Here is a 7576-nt window from a genome sequence, read left to right on the forward strand (position 1 = left end):
CTCTTGCCTGGAGAATCCTATGGACAGAGGAGTCTAGCAGGTTACAGTCCACGGGGTCACAGAGACACAGCTGAGCAGCTGAGCTGCATGCCTACCATGCCTACCCTGAGCTCACACCAGGCAGATGCTGAGAATCAAGGATCTTCAGCTTATTAGATGGGGCCCCAACTCCCCAGGCTACAGAGGCAGAAGCTGAAGCTCAGATAAGAGAAGCAACAGAGCCAGACATATCCACCTGATAAGAGTGTTGCTTCCTCACTCCCAGTCTAAATTTCCTGGCAGTCTCCTCAACAAGCCAGGCAGCCACCTATACGCTCAGTTGAAAACCAGGCACCTTATGCATTAAGGGAGATGTCCTTTCATCTGTCTCAAATCTGCTGCCATTTAATTTCAGGAGGCAAGATAAATAGGGACGCCCCCTTGGCCTTTGGGGAGCCCTTCATTACCTCATTTAGCTCTGCCTTGGTCTCTCTGGCTGCTCCATGCGTCTCTGTAATATCCAGTTCTAATCATCCACAGTCTCTCTGCCAGTGGGACTCACCTTCTCGCCTCTACCCCCATCTCAATCCTGATGCCTCTAATCAGCTCCACTGCCCTTTCACCCTTTCATTTATATCTTCATTGAGATGAGACAGCCGGCCTTGGCTGCCGTATTCAGAGTGAGGATGTAGCGTTGATTTATAGAATGGCATAATAGTATGGCCGCATCTCATCTCCCATCCCCTTCACACAGTCCTGTCTTATCGAGGCTCCGACCACCCCTGGGCGTGGAGCAGATGTCTTCACTAAACTGCTCATAACGACACTGGCTGTAGGTCTCCTTTTTTCCCCCTTTCTTTCTTTCTTTTTGTTAACCTCTTTCTCTACTTTTAACACAGATACGGCAGTTAATTCAGAGGCCACTGGTGTGTGCATAGAGTTTAAACTGCTGCCTTCTGGTGAGCATTGGCTAGCCCCGGTGTGCAATGCAGATAATTTCCTGTCCGAGAAGTCCCCCTCACCACTAGAACCCAGTTTAAGGATAAATCTTCAATATGAAAGGCCTCTGCTTCCTGAGAGGCTCCTGGATTTCTCGAACAATAAGTCAGCTTTCCAAGATGAGCCTGCATTGATTGGCTGAGCTATGGAGATGACAGCCTGGTTAAAACTTGTTCTTCTCTCTCAAGGCTGTAACTGACACCACCATGATAGGTCAAGTTGGTGGTGGTTCCTGCTCCTCGTGTAATATTTGCAACTGAGTCCCAGTGCTAATGGCTATATTCTCAGATATTTAAGAATTCAAGTCTGTGTTTGGTGTGGGGTCTGTATTGGTCAAGGTTCTCCAGAGAAACAGAAGCAGCAGGACGTGTGCATGTGTGAACGTATAAAAATCTATTTCAAGAAACCTGATTGCAATCATGGAAACTTTTGTTATCGTTCAGTTTCTCAACTCTGTTCAACTCTTTGCAACCCTAGGGACTGCAGCATGTCAGGCTTCCCTGTTCTTCACTATCCCTCTTTCCCAATTTTGCAGTCTGTTGTTCCAAGTCTGATTCTAACTGTTGCTTCTTTACCTGCATACAAGTTTCTCAGGAGGCAGGTAAAAGATGGTCTGGTATTGCCATCTCTTTAAGAATTTTCCACAGTCAAATGATCCACACAGTCAAAGGCTTTAGCGCAGCTAATGAAGCAGAAGCAGATGTTTTTCTGAAAGTCTCTTGCTTTTTCTATGATCCAATGGATGTTGGCAGTTTGATCTGGTTCCTCTGCCTTTTCTAAATCCAGCTTCTACATCTGGAAGTTCCTGGTTCACATACTGTTGAAGCCTAGCTTGAAGGATTTTGAGCATTACCTTGCTAGCACGTGAAACATGTGGAAACTGGCAAGCCTGGAATCCACAGGGCAGGCTAGAAGGCTAGAGATATACAGGCAGGAGCTGATGCTATAGTCTTGAGGCAAAATTTCTCATTCCTAATTCCTGAGTTTTGCTTTTATGGTCCTTCAACAAATAGAAGAAGCCCCGTGCACATTAACAAGGAAAATCTCCTTTCTATATAGTCAATTAGGCATAGATATTAACCCCCTCTTCAAAATAGCTTCACAGCAACACCTAGATTTGGGTGAGATTGGATAACTGGATACGCTACCAAGCTGACACAGAAAACTAACTATCACAGCATCTCAGGCAATAGGGTGGAGCCTGGGGCCTCCTTTCCAAATCTCCACCAGCCCAAGTGAGACTCCTGGTAGCCAGGTAAAAATAGTAATAACATATTTTTATAAATAGAAAATATTAATATGTTAATATTGATGTAGTAATAAAATACTAATCCCAGCCCTGAGCTTTCAAATAGAGCTGGCCCAGAACAAGTTACAGGGCTGGCTGTAGGTATTTTCCCAGGACCACCTCAAGCTTTACCCCTTGCACTCCAGATCTTGAATCCCTTAATATTTCGGTGGCACATTCAGGCTCTTTTCACTAGGTTTTGAACTAGTCTTCCCATTACTCTCAGTATCACATGTACCCCCACTTTGGGGTCTACTTTACTTCATTGTCTCCTTCTATCAGCCCAACCTTGTGAACTGACTCTGTTGATTATGCAAAGCTCCTCCAGGAGCCGAGGGAGATTCAGGCAAAGGAAAGCAATTTATAGGATTTCCCTGGCAGTCCAGAGATTAAATTCTGCTTTCTAATGCACGGAGTTTGCATTCAATACCTGGTTAGGGAGTTAAGGTTCTACATGCTTTCTGGTCAAAAAGCAAAGCATAAGACAGAAGTAATATTGTAACAAATTCAATAAGGACTTTAAAAAGGGTCCATATCAAAAAAAATTAAAAAAAATAATTTGTGAACGTGCAATGAAGCAGAAGCTTCCCCAGTGGCTTAGCAGTAAAAGAGTCTGCCTGCAACGCAGTAGACATGGGCTCGATCCCCTGAAGGAGTGGCAACCCACTCCAGTATTCTTGCTGAGAAAATCCCATGGACAGAGGAGCCCGGTGGGCTACACTCCATGGGGTCGCAAGAGTTGGACACAGCTAAGCTTGCACTTATCCACAGTATAGCGCAGGGGATATATATTCAACATCCTTTGAGAAACCATAATGGAAAAGAAAAGTTATATATAACTGAGTCACTCTGCTGTACAGAAGAAATTAACACAGCATTGTAAATCACCTATACTTCAATCAAATTTTAATTAATTAAAAAATAAAATATCAAAGCAAAAAGAGGACCCCAAAACGTAGCAGCAGGAAACAACGGCACTCATTGACTCTGCTCACACCTCTGTAATGTGAGCAGGACTAGGGACAGTTCTCTCTTGTCCATGTGGCGTCTGCTAGGACAGCTTGACTGGGGCTAGAGAGGATGTGCTTCCATGATCAACCCCTCACATGGCTGGGCAGCCAGTGCCGATGTTTCTCTCCCCATAAACTTCTCTTTGGGGTGATGGGTTTCCTCGTAAAATGGGATTCCAAGAACTAGCATTCTATGAGACAGGAGAGGGAAGCCGCCCTTCTCTTACTAAACTCTGGGCCCAGGAACCAGCACACCACTACTGCTGCCATTTTCTATTGGCCAAGCAGTAACAAAGCCTGCCTGGTTGTAAGCGGAGTGAACATCGGCCATACTTGCCAATGGGAAGTGTGTTAAGGAATTTCTGACGCTGCTTGTTCCACCACAGAGTTCAGTCAAAGTGGAGGAGCAGGACCAGATTCATCTCTCACTTGAAACTATTGAAAACTGGGCAAAATACACGACCCAGAATCAATCAAGACAGTGGGCATAAGGCACCAAAGGCCTGTGACCCCTAAGAGACAGGGGAAAAAACGCAAAGTCCTATAATTGTTCCAGCTTTCTGCCTGGGGGAAGTTTCCCAGACATGGCACAGGAAGAAAAATTCAGGCAGAGCGCAGCTTTCTCTCTTAGCTGAGGTGACAGAGCTAGACATCTGTAGAAGCTAAAGGGGCTAGAGACTGCAGGGAAGGATACGGGAGAAAAGAAAGCTGCGTGCAGAGAAAGCTCCGGATAGGTACAGAACATCCCCGCCAAATATTAATCGGGCTGTGTACAAACATACCTGGTGCCAGGGGATTCCAAGAGCTGGCGTCCCGTGGGACGGGAGAGGGAAACGTCCCAGTATTGCAAGTTCAGCTCCAGACCATGGCAGCAAAGTGAATATGCACTCGAGCAAGTCACAGCGGATTTTCTGGCTTCCCATTGCATATTAGAGTCATGTTTACACTACACTGTAGTCTACTGAGTATGTGACAGTATTGTCTAGAAAAAAATCAATTTTATTTAAAAATACCTCATTGCCGGGACTTCCCTCGTGGTCCAGTGATTGGGAATCCACCTTGCAGTGCAGGGGACACGGGTCCAATCTCTGGTCAGGGAGCTAAGATCCAGCAGCATGCCGCAGAGCAGCTAAGCCCACGCGCCGCACCTGAAGAGCCTGTGTCTCACAACGGGGGTCCGCGCACCGCGAGATCCCACATGACACAAAGAAACGCCCTGTGCCTCAGCTAAGACCCGAGGCAGCCAAACTCATTCCTTAAGGTTAAAAAATACTTTATTGCTAAAAGTACTAACCATCATCTGAGCCTTTACTGAGCCAAAGTAGTAACATCAAAGATCACTGAGCACAGAACACCATAAAAAATCTAATAATAATGAAAACATTTGAAATATTGTGAGCATTTCCAAAGTGTGACACAGAGATACAAAGTGAGCCAGTGCTACTGGAAAAAAAAAAAAAAAATGATGCTAATAGTCTTGCTCAGCATAGGGTTGCCAGAAAATTTCAATATGTAAAACACAGGTTGTATTTGTGAAGTATTACAAAGCAAAGTAAAATAAAATGAGGTATGCCTGCTTGTGATAAAGACACACATACACACACATATGAGCCCTGTGAAAGAATCACCTGAATAGATTAGCAGGTGTACAGAACAGAGCCTATTGAAAAACTTCAACATTTAAAGGACATCAAAATACCAAGAAATATTTTGCTTCAATAGTTGGAGGAAATTCAGTTCAGTTCAGTTCAGTCGCTTAGTCGTGTCCGACTCTTTGTGACCCCATGAATCGCAGCATGCCAGGCCTCCCTGTCCATCACCAAATTAGCCCTATACTAAATGCTTGTATGGTCCCACCCAACACAGCTTAAAATAACCACTTGAAAGGATGCCTGTTTTCAAATAATTTAATCAAACCCTAGGGCAAAACTCAAAAACATTTATAGAAATGCACCCAGTAAAATCACAGCACTAACAATGTGTAGCACCCAATCAGAAGTTACCAGTCATGCACAGAATCAGGAAAACACAGCTTAAGAGGAGAGAAATTAATCTATAGAACTGACCCAGAAGTGACAGCGATCATAGAATTGGAAGACAAAGACATTAAAGCAGGTATACACTATATTCCATATGCTCAAGAAGCTAAAGGAAAATCTGAACTTACTCAGTAAAATATAGGGCAAGTATTTTAAAATATCAATATCTAACTTCTAGAGATGAAAAGTGTAATATCAAGATGAGAAAAACACTGAGTGGGATTAATGGCGGATTAGAGGAGCTCTCAGAAGAAAATACTAGTGAAACTGAAGATCCAAAACTAAACACTGAGAAAACAATTAAAAATAAACAAAGCCTCCATGAACTGTGGGACAGCCTTAAGCAGTCAAATTTGGTGAAAACCATAAAACCACCTATCCACAAAGCTCAGAAAAGCCCAAGCAGAAGAAACATAAACAGAACTACTTTGTTACATAATCAAATTGCTTAAAACCAGAAAATCTTAAAGGCAGAGAGAAACGCCGTGTGCAAAAGAACAAAAACAAGGAAGAGAGCAGATTACACGCTGGAACCAGCCAGAAGGTGACGGAACGACATCTCCAAAGTGTCGGAGGAATCCACAGCGGGCACCCCTTTGTATCAGTTTCCTAGGTGGCCCTGAAGCATACTACAAAGTAGGTAACTTTAAAAAAAAAAAAAGCATTTCTTCATGGTTCTGGAGACTAGAAGTTTGAAATCAAGGTGTCAGTAGGGCTTGTCCCCTCTGCAGTAGAATCTGCTCCATGTCTCTCTCCTAACTTCTTTTTCTTAAGACTTATTTATTTTGGCTGTGCTGAGTCCTCTCTGCTGCATACAGGCTTTCTCTGGTTGCAAGAAGCGGGGCTTACTCTTTGTTGCCACGCGCCGGCTTCTCTTGTGGAGTACAGGCTGTAGGCACCTGGGCTTCAGTAGTTGTGACTCACAAGCTCCAGAGCATAGGCTCAGTAGTTGAGTCACATGGGTTTAGTCGATCTGTGGCATGTGGGATCTTCCCAGAACTGAGATCAAACCCATGTGCCCTGCATTGCAAGGTGGATTCTTAACCACTGGATAATCAAGAAAGCCTTCTTCCCTAACTCTGGTGGTTGCCAACAGCTCTTGGCTTTCTCTGATCTCTGGCACAGTCATTGCATGGCCTTCTTCCCTGGATCGTCCCTGAATCTTCAAACCTTTCTCTCCTTACAGAGACATCAGTCATTGGATGTAGAACCTACCTTGCTCTAGTATGACCCCATCTTAATTTATATCATCATTGTATTTGCAAAGACCCTATTTCCAAGGAAGGTCACCTGCACAGCTAATGGGTTAGGACTCAAGCATGTCTTGATGGAGAACACAACTCAAGCCGTTACACTCTTTTCTGGTCTCCCAGCGAATGGAAGGGTCCAGTTGAGCTTTCCAATGTCCTGGGGGAGGATAGAGTTACTAGATGGAAGAAGCCTGGATCCCTGAATCCCTGTGGAAGCCACCCTAGAAGCTTGTGCCTGAACTGAGACACGAGTGAAATATATATTTTTACTAATGCATTAGTGTGATAAGCCACTGAGATTGTCACGAAGATGGTTATGGGCTACGGTCATGGGAATTAAGTGATATAACACATGGGAAAGACCTGAAACGTGGAAGGTGCTGGATAGTTGGTAGCATGACTGCTGCTAAGTCGCTCAGTCGTGTCCGACTCTGTGCGACCCCATAGACGGCAGCCCACCAGGGTCCCCCGTCCCTGGGATTCTCCAGGCAAGAACACTGGAGTGGGTTGCCATTTCCCTCTCCAGTGTATGAAAGTGAAAAGTGAAAGTGAAGTCGCTCAGTCGTGTCCGACTCTTAGTGATCCCATGGATTGCAGCCTACCAGCCTCCTCCATCCACAGGATTTTCCAGGCAAGAGGACTGGAGTGCGGTGCCACTGTAGCATGACTAGGACGTTATTATTTTTTAATAATTTTTAAACTCATTCATTTCTTTTTGGCTGCACTGGGTCTTTGCTGCTGCGCGGGCCTTCCTCTGGTTGCAGTGAGTGGGGCTACTGTCTAGGTGTTGCGCGTGGGCTTCTCATTGTGGGGGCTCCTCCTGTTGCGGAGCACAGGCTCCAGGGCACTCAGGCTTCAGTGCTTGCGGCCCCCAGGCTCCAGAGCACAGGCTCAAGAGTTGTGGCGCACGGGCTCAGCTGCCCTGTGGCCTGTGGGATCTTCCTGAACCAGGGATTGAACCTGTGTCACCTGCATTGGCAGGCAGATCCTTCACCACTGAGCCACCCGGGG

The sequence above is a fragment of the Budorcas taxicolor genome, chromosome 21 (genome assembly GCF_023091745.1).
Source record: "Budorcas taxicolor isolate Tak-1 chromosome 21, Takin1.1, whole genome shotgun sequence".
Lineage (NCBI taxonomy): Eukaryota > Metazoa > Chordata > Mammalia > Artiodactyla > Bovidae > Budorcas > Budorcas taxicolor.